Below are 15,947 nucleotides of genomic sequence, written 5' to 3'. Positions count from 1 at the left end.
TTCACGATTTCTTAGAACATTAAATAACAGATTAATAAAGTGTATGTAAATAAACAAAGCAAGGTGTATACAAATGAGAATTATAAGTGGTCTGTAATGACGATGGGATCCTCATATTTATTTGTGGGACCAGTGGAAGTGCATCAAATAGAACATCGTTTTGGTGATAGGTGGCCTCAATTGAATTTAGAAAATCTCTAACCTTCCCATTAAAATTTAGATTTTTTAAAATATATTTATGATTTAAATATAATATTTCATCATTTGTGTATTTATTTGAGGAAAGCTTGTTTCCATATTTTTATGTATTGTTTTGCAGTTCAAATTAGCGAAATTGTATAGGACGGAGGCCCCAGATTCCAAAAATGACTCAGTGTGGGTCCCCACCTTCCAATAATGCTTCAGTGGGGAGGTACAAAGAAGCCTAAATGTTAAGAACCACTGGTCTAGGGCATTACTGTGCTGCAAAGTCTTCAAAACTCATCACACCCTCCTTCATTACTACTTACTCGATGTTATTTATACATGCTATTTGCCACATCTAGCTTATTGTCTGTCTGTCACAATCAGTCTCTCAGCTTGAAAGATATACCAATTTTCTTATATTGATCCTATGACCTACAGTTCGCACTTAGGGGCATATTTACAAGCCTCTTTCGTCACCACAATGTCACTTTTTCTGACGTTGTGGTGGTAATTGGGGCTTTACCTTATTTACAAGGTAGCGTTAAGCCACTAACATGGCTTAATTCTGCCTTGTGAATAAGGCCCCCTTTCACACTATACTTAGCTTGAAAGGGGTGGGTGATGGGTGTTGCGGTGTGCGTTCCACCACAACACCCATTCATTTTGACACTGCCCCATATTTACAAGGGCAGTGTAATTATGGGGCAGCACCAAAATTAAGACCAGAGAAAACCTGGTCATAAACTTTTTGATGTTTCTATGTGTGCTACATTGTGTAGCACACATAGAAAGAGCAAAATGCCATTGATTGTTTATGTGCAGGAAGGTGACCCTTCCAGCACCTAAACAATCAATAAAAAAATATTATATTTTCCAACTTCTTTAATGTTTATGTGCAGGAAGAGACACCTTCCTGCACATAAACAATCTTCCCCTACAACGCAGGCCCCCTTGCACTATAGTGCAAGGGTGTCTGCGTTGGTGCTAGGCAGCTAAAATTAGAGCCAGCGTAGGAGGAAATGCAGGGTTTCCTTGTAAATATGGTGCAGCCCTGTGTTTTTGAAGTGGCGGAGTGCGGCGTTAAGCCAAAGTGGCTACCGTCGCGCTCCGCCACTTCCGCTTAACTATGCCCCTAAATCTGCACTAGCTCTCTACATCTGCTCCTGTTCATGAACGTATTAAATATATTTACAAATGTCTATCTCAAAAGTTATTTTGAGCAGTTTCCTGGCTTATCTAGCCAGGGGCTTATAAATTACAAACTGCCCAGAGCCCTGGTGTGATGAGGTGTACTGCAGCATGTAGGATGCCTTTTTGGGAGGGGTTAGTGTGATGCCTAGATGGCGATGAAGCAGGGGATTATCACATGGAACAGTGTGAGGGCTTGGGAAACTGTTCTAAATTCATATTCTGGGGGAAATTGTGTCACTTTCTCTAGCAGTGAGTACTGGTTCTTCTTGACGTTGTGTTATCTGAGGAGGAGTTTAGTGTTGAAGATGAAACTGAGAGACTTAGTAATGGGATGGTTTATGGTGTCAAGTGGGGTTGGACAAAATGTTATTTGGTTGTTGGCCTAACAGAAGAAATTTGATCTCGTGAGTTTCAGGTAGGTGATGGACATCTATGTCTGGATGAGATGCAGGCAGTGCCTTGAGGTGTTGGATGGCGAGAACAGAGGAGACTTTCATGTAAGACTGTATATCATCATTGTAGTGGTGAATTTTATGTTTTTATCTGTGAATATTGTGTTCCTAGGATTCCTAGAGGTACCTTGTAAGGGTCGAAGAAGACCGCAGGTTCTGGGAACTTGAGTGACCATGTGGCTGAAATGTAGTCAACTGTAAAGGTAGGAAAAGAGCTAGTGGAGGACACTGCCAATTAATCCCATTCAAGGCTTCAGGGTGTGAATAAGGGTCAGATAGTTGATGGTGGTGGTGTTGAAGATAGCGTGTATGTCCAGCAGTATCAGAAGGGAGGGATCATCTTTATCTGTGATGATCAGGGATTTGTCTGCTATTTGTAAGATCGTTGTTTCTTTGCTGCAGTGTAATCTAAAGTCTGATCATCAGGAAGAATTTGGTTGAAATGAATGTGATCTTGGAGTTGTGTGCTGACTGTTTTTTCTATGTTCATACTGTAGAAGGACAGAGGGGTGAAGGGCCAGCAGTTAGTAAGTCTTGGAAGGGTTTTTTGGTAGTGAAAGGATTTAACCTGCCTGGAGAGCCTCTGGGAATATGCTTTATGAGAGGCAAAGGTGAGCAAGTGTGAGAGAGTTCCACCAGTGCGGGCTTTGATGAAGCACGAGGGCAAAATACCACCATCACATGTTAAACAGAGAGCAAGTTGGGGGTGCAGGCATCGGCCTTTCGATGTCATGTCCTATCTTCTGAAGATTTTGAATGGGGATAAGGTTAGGGACATTGCACATGTTTTTCGAACATTGGATTTGTGGACCTGACAGGAAGTTGATGCAATTATTAATTATCTTGAAGGGTTTTCTGCTTCCTTTGGCTGCTTTATTGATGGTGTTGGTAAGGTATTTGTTTATCATTGACAGTTTCCTTTCCATGAAAGAGCAAATTACCACAGTCTGCTGTACCTTCCATGGGATCCTATGCATGTGGCGCAAAATCTTTCAATGGCTTCCTTTGAACTTTTGCAAAACCTCACCCAAGTACTAATAAACGGTTGGCTGGTTTCTAGTAATGCTCTTAACGTGGGCATTGCTGAATCCCTATTGTAAAGACTTCAAACTGCTCAAAACATTGCAGTCCTTTGGGGCATAACTTTCCCATGCAATCTCCCCTCCCACAACTCTCAAATCTCTACACTGGTTACCAGTGCTTAAGTGATCCTTATGTAAACTTATATGACCCTCACACAGAGCTATCCATGCTGCAGGTACTTATTACATTCATAACATAATGTCTATTCATAGACTAGTTGGAATCTCCAGATTCTCCACTTTGGCTCTAGCCCACACCCCCATTTCCGTCTTTCTCGATCAGGTGGCTATTTATTTTCATATCTTGCGGCCCACCACTGGAACTCCCTTCCTCTGGATATAAAATTCACAACGAACTTCCTCAATTTCAGAAAACTGCCTCAAATGTGGGTTTTTGGTTACCTCTCCACCTTTCTTCCTGTACTAGGTTGTGGGCTAACTGTATCTCCTTTTAGGAGTCCTTAGCACCTGTATACCCAATATATGGTGAGTTTGGTGCTACATACTACCCTCCTAACATAACATGACAGTGAAGCCTTTAGAGTACTAGGGCGGAAATGCTTTAGGTTTGCACAATGGTTTCCATTGGAAAACAGGCTAGGATCTTTTTTCATGGTTATTCAGGAATTATTTGAAGTTGTTGAAATGGATATTGACGAGGGAGGCAGGAGGGCAGAGATAACATTGAACTGAAATTGGCAATGAAGAAGATAATAAAAAGTCTGCAGGTTTGTTTTTCTCTTTTGGATAGACCTCAGCATGGTGGTTGTATGTGCAGCAGGGCATAGACGATCGCAAAATGGTCAGTCCAATGGTATGGGTGGTGTGAATTCCATCCTGGTGATGATGAGTTCAAGAATGCAGCCTTTAGAGTGGTGGCTGAGTAACATGTTGTGGCCACATCAGTGGACGACTGTAATTCACATTTCAAAAGCCCTACTGTTATCAACTCACTATTCTACTAAGGCAGATCCTGCTGGCATGGCTGGCTGCCTCCAGCACTACATGGGTGTGACAGCAAACCTAACAAAATGGAAAATCCTGTCACAACTATGAGCCCTGGAATCTACCCAAAGCAGGGGGACATTTACAGTACCAACTTTATAAATATCACGTATATTGCTGGGAGCATACAGTTGGCCCTTCTGTGTCAATAACGACAACCATGATTTACATGGAGTTCTTGCACAGCGGTGACAGTGGTGGAAATGGTGGCGGGCCAGCCACCTTGAGTTAGGTAGATCTTCTGAAGCCATTTATTATAGTCTCACAGCCACATGATTCAACACCATTCCCTGCATTTCACATAGGACAGTGGAACACAGAGGTGGGCAGGTAGGACTTCTATCCCTTTTTGAAAGACACCCATTACTACTAATCTTTAAATAAGTCCCATCGTTTTGCTGTGTGTAGCTAGCAGATCTATTCATGTATGGCTTATTCACCTCATGTGAAGTATTACGTTTGGTTCTGGAAATCCCATCTGCAGTAATGTGACTAGTTCCAAGCCTTCATCTGGATATTCTGTCAGTTCTAGAGTTCATCTCTGGCACATTGTATCAAGTGCTGTAACCACTGCTGATGTGTTCTGTTCTACTCTGGAGGTCATAAATAGCGTGCTGTGTGCAGCTCTCTGGTCTCATCTGCGGCACTGAGTCCAGCTGTAGAGGACTCATTAGAAGTATTTCAACCAGTAACAGAGGCTACATACACCAAGAGAATTGTGCTCAGATTTGGAAGCTGCATTCAGAATTTAGTTTTGAGGTCTGGGGGCCTCGCTGGTGCATTGTGTCAGTCTCTGGCAGTCGCCTCTGACACATTGCTTCTACGTCTGATAGCCATCTCTGGTGTATTGCGTCATGATCTGTGAGTCTCCTTTGGCATGTTGTATTCTGAAGTCAACATCTGGAGTATCTAGAGTATTGTATCGTGATTTAGATTCCACAACTGGTGTATTCAGTCCAGTTCTGAAGTGACCTCAACTGATGCCCACATTTGAAAGGACTTCTGTGGAGTGTTTCAAAATTTGTCAAACATTCAGACCAGGAGAGGGAAATTATGTTTATAATACTTAACACATTTCTTTAAACCACTATCTGTTTCCACACGCATTTACAGTGACAGAGACATATCATCAAAATAGCAATAGGAATTATATTAAAATACAATGAAAACTGCAATGGATTCCAAAGTAAGGCTAAGGTTTAAGCGTTGAAAGTAGGATAAAGCTGCGAAATGATGAATATTGTTTTAGGGGCTGACATACTTTTGCAGCCCACAGCAGAACAGACATTTTCTTGGCAGATTTAGACATTTGCTTTGGAAAATGAAAGACTATTCAGCTGCAAAACAACATTTTCGGAGAGAGGTTAGTTCTTTCTTCCTTATAAATCCATTGTTAAGATAGCAGTTGGCTTTAGTTCCTGACAGGCAGAGGGAGAGGATGGAGATGGACTGATTACAATCGACTGTGTAACGACTCCACTCAATCTCCATACTGAACACCAGAAGAGGCACTTTCCTTGGCTCTGATGAAAAAGGCAGGCCCCACAGCAGTCAAAACTAAACTCTGAGGGGCTGGGCCAAGTTACCAAGATGGCAATCGCAAACAATAGGATTCCAGAGACTTCTGGGAGAATTGCATCAGGTAGGAGCTTAAAGATGACCACAGCAGGTAGAAACAAGATCATAGTGCATAGGGATCATAGCAAATCAAGCTATGGCCAAAAACAACACTGTCATGGTGAAGGAGAGGCATCCTGGGGAAGGAAAGAGCAGGGACAAGATGGCGGCTGGAAACTGAGAAGCCTCAGCACTGAGCATTAGGAGAGGGCAGTAGGAAGCCACACACAAAAGCCAGACAGAGAGAAAAGCAGAGCCAATGTGTGGCCATTTAAAATAAATAATCGAAGAAACATGGGAACAGTGAAGAACTTGGCAGAGAAGACTAAGCTACAAGTATTGTTGTAAGAAGTCCCTAGAATGAGTAAGAGGCAACAGGAATCGACATGGTGTGGATCATGAGTAAAAATATGACACGAACACCTGGGCCCAAGCCGGGAGTAAAGAGAAGCAGAACTGCATTACTGAAGCGGCAGGGAGCACTTTGGGGCAACTGTACAAGAACCTCGCTGGCAAATATGAGCAGGTGCGTACTCATTAGGCACTAGAGGCAAGAAAAGACTCCAATGAGTAGGGAAGACCATTGGGGCAGGAAGAAATAACACCACCTCATGAGAGGGGTCGGGCACGGTTTTGATGAAAGGCCCACAACCCAACAACTCTGTTTAATGGCACCCAGGGGACAGGTTCACTCCAGATCTGTATGAGACCAAAACTGGGGAGCCACAACATGATTTTAGCTGGTGGTCAAAATGGTCGGCAGAGAGCGGGATCCAAGTGCATAGTAATGCGGAACATACTTGATAGCATCATTAAAGGATGGGCAAAGCCTGATGAAAGATGGCATTCACTCACTTCTAAAATACCCCAGGAAAGAATGGAAAGAATCTTTACAGAGCAATGATCTCATTAAAGCAAGACCTGTACCAGGACCAGGACGGGTAGAGAGTAGTGGAAGCAGAGGGGAGGCTGCAGAATACAGAAGCTTCAGGGACTCTGTGCGCGATGGACTAAAGGTGCTTGGAAATGACCTTAAGTCTTGACCATCTGAATCACAGGGGGAGAAAAATGGGGGAACTGATGAAGGAGTGAATGGAAGGCTGAAATCAACTGTTCACCCTTCTGGTCTAATGATTGGGGTGAGAAGTAACCAATGCCAATTATATCAAATGTGGAGAGTGCAATGACAATGTTAGATTTCAAACGTGAGCAAAGAAGGGCGAGCAGGACCTCACAAGAGACATTCATATTTCTGTGTGAGGCCAAGGACATACAACTAAGGCTGGAAACCAAGATGCAGTGCCTCAGACAATGAGTGGACCACATGAGGTACCCATGGGGTCCATGTGCATCAGATTGAGCTTCAATTACATAAATATTTGCAAAAGTTTAAATGAGGGTTTCCTTTAAACACCATGCTCGGTGTGTCTGCCAATTGTCTCATAGCCATCGCCAGAGGCTCTGCAGCTAAGACTATTGAATGATAGCCGTGAAGCCTCTGACGAGGGCACTTAGACAATCGGCAGACATACCGAGCATGGTGTTTTAAGGAAACGCACAAGAACTCTTTCTCTGTCTGATGTCCTGATTTATCATACCAAACGGGTTGAGGAAATGTCTACCTTGCTTCATTTAATACAGGTGCTCGGACAAGTGTCTGGTTACAATATGAATCACGACAATTCTGCATTAGTACTGATAGGGTTGGAATGGGGGGATGAGGAGTGGTTTAGAACCTATACCTTTAAGATAGCAGAAGGGAAAATGGAATATTTGGGAGTTTTATTATGCCTTGCATATGGGAACTAGAAGGGGCCTTTATATCACTCATATGGAGGACATTAAGACAGATCTATGCAAGTGGAGACAGTTTTATTTCTCATGATGGGAAGGTTAGCTGCCATCAAAATGTCTGTAATTCCTTTGCTCCTGTGTTTTTTCCAGGCACTTCTGATCAGAATAGAGGGGATTGCCTTTAAAATGATATGAAAAGCCTTGTTGAACTTTGTGTGCCTAGCTTGGCCACAAGGGTAATGGTGGCCCCTAGGCCCAAGAGAGATTGGGCTTCTCAGTGGGGAGTGAACACTGCTGGGTTGAGAAACCTCAGTTTCTAGGGGAATGGCTTTGAGTCAGTCTTTAAGACATTGGATGCACATGGACATGTAGTTGGCAGGCAGGACGAATATATGACAGTACAACACAAACAATTACAGCGCATGCTTTTACAATGCAGTTTTTACATCACAACTACTATTACATCGCATGATTGTACAACGCATGTCATTACAATGCATTTTTAAACACTACCATTACAACGCATTCCATTACAACACATACCATTACAACGCATAATATTTTTAGGGCAACAGTAGGGTAAGTGTTGGATAGTGTAGGGGTAAAAATTACGATTTCCACTCCAGTGAGTGCAACAGTAGGGTAAGTGTTAGATAGTGTAGGGGTAAAAATTACTATTCCCACTCAAGTGAGTGCAACAGTAGGGTAAGTGTTATATAGTGTAGGAGTAAAAATTACTATTCCCACTCCAGTGAGTGCAACAGTAGGGTAAGTGTTAGATAATGTAGGGGTAAAAATTACTATTCACACTCAAGTGAGTGCAACAGTAGGGAAAGTGTTGGATAGTGTAGGGTTACAAATTACTATTTCCATCCTCCCCAAAACGCATAACCCCCCTAAAACTAAAAAATCTCCATTACTTACCTTATAATGCATTGTAATGGCATGCGTTGTAATGGTGTGCGTTGTAATGGCATGCATTGTAGTGACATGCATTGTAATGGCATGCGATGTAAAGGCAGTTGCGTTGTAACAGTTGTGTTGTAAAAGCAATGACTGCGTTGTAATGGATGTTTCCCGGCAGGACACTATGGGACATGAAAATGTTACTCCAAGGCGTATGTATCAGAGTCAAATCACTAGAACACTGCTGAACATATGAAATTCAATAGAAGCTAGAAAAGGCGTAACCAGTGTTTCCATGCCGCTAAAGCCCATTGACAAGAACCCTGAATTTGGACCAGGTTTTTTTGGAGATAACTTTGAGGCATTGGAAATGTACAATACTGGTGGGTGTATTTGAAAAAGGGTTAATCAGGGCATTCAAAAGCTGTAAGAATACTTTTGGGTGGGGGAACCAGATTGATTTCAATATCACCAGCTAAGGCAATAGAGTCTCCCCCCCAAAACAAATCAGCAGTGCAAGAGATAAAACCAATTTCAAAAAACGTATTTACTATACACTTTTGCTTAAAAAGTATAGTCCAACTTGTATAAAGTAGTAACAATCTAAAACCTAGAGGCAAGGGGAAATATGAAAAGCTGGAATATGAAGTTAGGGAAGGAAATCGGCTGTGTGGAATAGGAATGGCTTTGGGGAGATGTAGTACTGTAAAATAAGGCAATGAACAGAGAATCCTTGATTAAGGTGTTGAACGGATTGTACAGGATACCAGACAACAATGTTCCACTGGGGCTTGACAAAACGCTATAGAAACTGAAGGGGGCATAGAGGACCCCCATACATATCTGGTGGGAGGGTCCCAAAGTGAATTTATACAGGAAGGATGTGCAAGCAGCCATAAAGCTCTTTACTGGAGGACCATTACAGATGATCCTCGGCATGAGATTAGAGGAAGGGGATGGGTTGATGGGAAGGAGGTGGAAGCTAGAGTTTCAGCTGGTGATTTGTACTAGTATAGTGTAAACCCCATTTTGAAAGCAAACAAATTTGCCATCAATCAACAACTGGTTAATCAAGCTATGACAATGGAACAGCCCTCAAACCATTTAATGATAATTTCTTGATGGTGTGGTAATCTATGTTACATGATAAGGTTGAGGACAACGGAGAAGTTTCATGCCTGCTTGGATACAGTGCCCTAGCACTGTATGATTAAAAGGAGAAGGTAGTGACAAATATAAGGAGGAGTTCCATAGAGAACATAAGAAAACAGGATAAAACTGAACCATGACTACAAAGAATTATAAGATTGAATCTTGGGCATGGGGAGTTTTGAGCTGCCACACAACAGTGAGTTTTCTTCAGTGTCCAAAAACGATGTGATAACTTGTCTGTGAAAACCCAGCTCACAGGAGAGCGAGAGTAACAGGGTTGCTGAAAGCAGGTGCCGGGGTGGAGCTAGGAACAGAACAGGGACACAACCATATGAGGGGTAAGGGGTTGATGCTTGGTTCTAATTTCTTTTCAAGTTACACGGTTACTGCAGCCTCATGACCTAGACCATTAGGTCCTGCATACTATTTTGTACACTGTGCTATGCATCGGCAGCAATGCAAGCTAAAGGCTTCGTTGCATCGTTTTTGCACCACGCAATGTGGTGCATGCACAACACAACCTTAAATGTGGTTTATCGGGTCATGCAAGATCACCTTGCGGGGCCCTGAATGGCTCGATAAATCTATAGTAACACAACGCAGCTCAAATTGCTGCGTTGCGTTACTGTGCCCCAGGGAGGCATTCTATGCCCGGTGCATGGGTGTTCCCATGAAAAACTCGTATATTTTGATGCATTCCCAGATTTGCCATAAGTGGTAGAACTGGGAATGCACCAAACCTGCCAGGCATTACCAGGGGAGGCGTAACGAGGAGAAATATGTTTTTTTCTCCTCGCTTTTCTTCTTTGTATGTGTGCTGCATTCTGCAGCACACATGCAAAGAGGAAAATGCTGCAGGTGATTGTTTTGGTGCAGGAAGGTGTTCCTTCCTGCACAAAAACACTCCTGCTTACAACGCAGGCTCCCTTGGACCATGTGCAAGAGTGACTGCATTGGCGCTAGGCAGCATTTTGTGCGCCAGCGCTGGGAAAAGGTAAGAATGCACTGTATTTTGTTAAATACAGTGAATTCCTGCTCTTTCCCTGTTACGCAGCGTAGCACTGCATAATATATTGGTAAATAGGCCCTTGTTAATGATTCTAACGCATTACTACACCAAAATAAAGCATTTTTTTCTGATTTAGAACAGGACATCCCCTGTTTCTGCGTCTTATTCGGAAATATGTATACAAAAACATATTTTCAATCATATTATGTAAAGAAATGGCCTGTTTCATAAAAAAACAATGTTTCTATGATTTAACACTATTGTTCAGCAACAAAACACAAGTCACTGTCTGTCGTCTGTGTTGTAATACAGTAATGTCTGTGGGGTTTACTAGACGCTGCCTCTATAGGCCTTTTGCTGTCACAATTTGGTCACAGCTGTGTTCTTGGTTGGCAGGTTGCTTTAAATAGGCCTTAAGATATTTCTATGGATTGGAAGCTGGAACAATTGATTAGGCATGGCAGATAAACATATCAAAAACCTCTTTTTTTTTTTTTTTTTTTTTTATTGAAAATTCATTGGTACAAAAAACATATACATCTTAATGAAGAAGAAGAAATTCCATTGTTTCATAATACGTTTCAGTATACATTTAAAACATCATACATAGCGCTAGTCATTCTATAAATTACTTTGTACAGGGGTTTGCATATGCAAATAAATATACATATTAGAAGCTCATCATCCGATGTTCAACGCTGCCCCTCTCTCCAGATTTTAAAGGGGTCCCAAATCTTATTTCCAAAATCCCGTTTTTTCTTCCCCTTATAAGAATATAAAGTAGATTCGATATTATGGATACCAAGAAGCCTGTTCAGCCACAATTGGAAGGTTGGGGCATTAGGATCCTTCCAAGCAGCTGATAGTAGGATGCGTAAAACAGCAACAGCTATAAAAATAAAGGCCTCTGTTTCTTTGTTCAGACGGGCCGTTTTACTATCACTCCCGAGGATCATTATTGTCGGGGATAGGCAGATCTTTAAGCCTAGCAGCCCCTCTAGAAATTTCTCTATCTCAGATTTGATCGAATTAAGCTGCTCACAGTAAAAGAACATATGTAATAAATCCCCTGGACCTTTCTGACACCTGGGGCAGTTACTGTCATTTCTCATGCCCCAATCATGTAGCTTAGATGGTGTATAATACAAGTTAAAAAGTGTTTTAAAATGCTGAACCTTCAAATTTGAGGATCGAAGTACCTGCTTATCCAAGCTCAGGGCCTTATCAAAATCGGTATCTGGATCTTGGAGTCTAACTGCCCAGGCAACCTCGTGTTTCTCAAGATCGTCGGGGGATTTTTCAATTAGTGCTTGATATATACTGCTAATCCTATCTCCTCCTCCTAGCAAATACCCCAGTACCGGGCAATATGACTCAGACAGGATATCAGACATAACCGATTTAAGTGTTTGTGACACCTGGAGGTACTTAAAGATTTGGTCGTTGGGGAGACCATATTTCTCTTGCAGCCAGTTGAAGCTAGCGACGCTTCCATTCAACGTCACATTGCCCACCGTCCGAATACCCAACTGCTCCCAGCACTTCCAAGCCCCATCCACACCCAAATTAGGTGTATACCCTGAGTTCCACAGCGGAGTATATAGATTTATCTTAGGGATATGGAATAGTTTCTGCAGATTTTTCCACAAATCCCAGGCACTTAAAGCCGCCTTATAGCGGGATTTTTTAAAAAATCTGCGACTGGTTTTTCTCAACAAAACCCCCACAGCCTCCTTTCCCATCAGTAGTTCGTACATTGAAGGTAAAACATATAGATCTGAGGTAGGGTCATTTGTATATCTTTCTCTGGACATTGGCTCAAATAATATGGACATCTGAGTTAGCAACCCAGCCCAGTGATAGAATCTAATATTTGGAATCGCCAAGCCTCCGCGTTCCTGGGGGAGGGTCATAAATTTTAATGCCCTCCTGGTTTTACCATACTGCCATAAAAAACTGTTAAAGATAGACTCGATCTTTTTTAACATACCCTCGTCAATTAGATATGGTATGCATCTAAACAGATACAGTAGTTTAGGCAGCATGGTCATCTTTAACACATTGGCTCTCCCAATAAGTGTAAGGTGCAATGAGTCCATCCGCTTTAAATCCGATTCAATTTTCTTAAAAAGCGGGAGATAATTATCTTGTATAATAGAGCCTATTTCAGCATTAATTATTACCCCGAGGTAAGTGGCCGAGTCGACATATCTTTGATCGATTTTAACTATCCCCCTGGAACAAATTACCTGGGTCTTTGACTCATTCAAGCGATACCCCGAATGCATACCAAACTCGCTAGCAATCTCTACCAATACCTTCATAGCCTCAGCTGGCTTTGGTGTAGTTACTGCCAGGTCATCGGCATATGCCAGTATTTTGCTCGTAAATCCATTTGTTACTGCCGGCTGTATTCCCCCGTTCCCTAGAATCTGCCTAACCAGAGGGTCGATATACAGAGCAAACAGGATGGGTGAGCAGGGACACCCCTGACGGGTGCCCCTGCTTATCCCAATCCTGTCCGAACTCTGGCCCATCAGCTGTATTCGGGCCCTTGGGTCACAATACATGGCTTTAATGGCCGTCCTGATTTTTGGGCCAAACCCTCTCGCCATCAATACATTCCATAGATAGACCCATCTGACGCGATCGAACGCTTTTTCTGCGTCCAGGAGGATCATGGCTACTCCTCTCCCCCCAGCAGCATAGGCCTCGAACAGTGAGATTGCTCTTCTAACGTGATCCGCCGTTCCACGACCGGGGATAAACCCATGCTGCCATGGGGAGACGAGTCCGCCAATAACCCTCCCCAACCGCATAGCCAGGATCTTGGCATAAAGCTTGTTATCCGAGTTTATCAAAGATATAGGCCTGTATGACCCTGGGTCTTCCCTCGGCTTTCCTTTTTTATGGAAGACTATGATGTTGGTATCTTTCCATGTTTCCGGGATCTTACCCGTACCTATGATACCATTAAATAGGTCCAAAAATATTGGACCCAGCTCTCCTGAGAGGCATTTATACATCTCAAGAGGAATGCCATCTGGCCCAGCCGCCTTGCCAGCAGCCAGGTCAGATAGTGCCTCGCGGATCTCATCCCCCGTTATATCCAGCTCCAATTTTTCTCTCTCTACTGGTCCCAATTTAGGCCCATTATCTGGAAAACCATCGGTTACGTATGTCCCATCCATTTCCTCCTTATACAGGGTTTTATAGAAATTAGCAAAAACTGAAAGGATGCCCTGGGGTTCCGCCACATCCCGTCCATTCTCACGAATGCTTGTTATTATGCTCTTAGTATAGTCTTGTCTGATCCTTAGCGCTAATTCCTTACCAGCCTGCTCCCCAGTTTCATATACCCTCCCCCTGTATGTCCAATATTCTGCTGCCGCCTTTTCTGCAAAATATTTTTGTAGTTCGGCTTTAATTAGACAAATGTTCATTTGGCTCTCTCTACCTTCCCTCCCTTGGGTTATATCCTGGCAGTGTTGTTCTTCTGCCTTACCTAACTCCCCCAAAAGCCTGACCTTAGTGGCTTGCTCTTTTTTCCTAGACTGCGCAGAGTAACTAATAACCTCCCCCCTCAATACTGCTTTAAATGAGTCCCACACAGAATTCCTTGATGCACTGTACCGATTGGCATCAAAAAATTTGCGTGCCCATTTCTTCATATGTTCAACAAAAAGTGCGTCGGCCAGAAGCTTTCGATTGAATGTCCAAGCCCTGGAGCTCCTAACTGGCCCCAAACCTTTATATATAATTGCCAATGGGTTATGATCCGAGAGGACCATGGGGAGTTTCCTAATACTAATCTTACTAATTTCTGTTGATGATATCAAGAAATAGTCCAATTTGCTATACCTCTGGTGGGGACAGGAGAAATATGTATAGCCTGGATCTTTAGGCTCCTTTGCCCCCCAGACATCCATTAAGCCGTGCGACAACATCATGGAACGAAGGGCCATGAAGACCCTGGGTTTTCTGCCAGCATAGGAACTTCCCTCAGAAAGATCCGTGAAGACATGTAGTTGGCAGGCAGGAAGAATATATGACAGTACAACACAAACAATTACAGCGCATGCTTTTACAATGCAGTTTTTACATCACAACTACTATTACATCGCATGATTGTACAACGCATGTCATTACAATGCATTTTTAAACACTACCATTACAACGCATTCCATTACAACACATACCATTACAACGCATAATATTTTTAGGGCAACAGTAGGGTAAGTGTTGGATAGTGTAGGGGTAAAAATTACGATTTCCACTCCAGTGAGTGCAATAGTAGGGTAAGTGTTAGATAGTGTAGGGGTAAAAATTACTATTCCCACTCAAGTGAGTGCAACAGTAGGGTAAGTGTTATATAGTGTAGGAGTAAAAATTACTATTCCCACTCCAGTGAGTGCAACAGTAGGGTAAGTGTTAGATAATGTAGGGGTAAAAATTACTATTCACACTCAAGTGAGTGCAACAGTAGGGAAAGTGTTGGATAGTGTAGGGTTACAAATTACTATTTCCATCCTCCCCAAAACGCATAACCCCCCTAAAACTAAAAAATCTCCATTACTTACCTTATAATGCATTGTAATGGCATGCGTTGTAATGGTGTGCGTTGTAATGGCATGCATTGTAGTGACATGCATGGGGGCGTGGCTTGGGCGCCGATGGCGATGGTCGCCTGAGAGCTCGGCTCCGGGACTAAGCCCGAGATTATCCTGAAATTCGGAGGCTGCGGGGCACCCCAGACCCCGCATTCGGCTGAGCGAGGCGACGACACCCTGCCGGGGGCCTTGGTGGAGTTTGGACGAGGGTTGCTCCGAAGAAATGCCGAAGTTTGCGGAGTTGCGGAGTGCGACCCAACATGGCGCCCGGACTCCTTTGTCCCCTTGATCGAAACTACTGAGTTGAAGAGGTGTCGCAGGTGTCGACTGGCGCCCGGCTTCACCATCCTCGGTTGTTCTAGACATTGGACATTCACAGGATTGGACCTTTTGCATCGGGTTCATACTTGGTTGGACGGCCGGACGGGTGCCCGCGCACTGGAGGGCACCGGGTGCGGGTGCCCTCTGATCCAGGCGGTGGACCACATCGCGACTCCGCAACTAGCTACGATTTTCTGGCCAGTCCAACTTCATGGGAGGCGCGACACTCTGGCGCCACGGATCAACCGAGGGAGTTGGTGGCCCTCACCCCGGAGCTATAGTGGGTGAACGGGTCTGCCCGACCCGGCGACGGTTGTCTCCGCCCCCTCATCGGTGCCCTCGGACGCCGTGGCGGTGGCGTGAGCCGAAGCGGCGGAGTCTCCACAGGCTCTGGAGAAGGAGATCGCCCATACCCGACGTGAGAACGAACACCTGGGAAGGTCGTGATCGACACCTGTACACGGAGACGCCTACTCCGGGTCCCTCACGGAGAGCCCCTGGCAGCATGGGGAAACCTAAAGGAGCCAAGGGATCCAACCAGACCACCTCGGACTCTGAAGCCCAGGACAAGGAAGAGCATGGGGACCCGAAAAGATCTGGTAGCGCACCACTGCAGCAACAG

The 15,947-nt window shown here is 43.8% G+C and overlaps 1 protein-coding gene across 2 annotated transcripts in view; it reads right to left on the bottom strand.

Moving 5' to 3' along the window:
- Positions 1-15,947, bottom strand: part of GLIS3 (GLIS family zinc finger 3) — a 964,414-nt gene that overhangs the window by 139,350 nt on the left and 809,117 nt on the right. The gene's annotated exons all lie outside the window — the stretch shown is intronic.

Source organism: Lissotriton vulgaris, chromosome 3_1 (assembly GCF_964263255.1).
Source record: "Lissotriton vulgaris chromosome 3_1, aLisVul1.2, whole genome shotgun sequence".
Lineage (NCBI taxonomy): Eukaryota > Metazoa > Chordata > Amphibia > Caudata > Salamandridae > Lissotriton > Lissotriton vulgaris.
The sequence above is the reverse complement of the archived record's forward strand: the minus strand, read 5'-3'. Positions and strand labels throughout refer to the sequence as shown.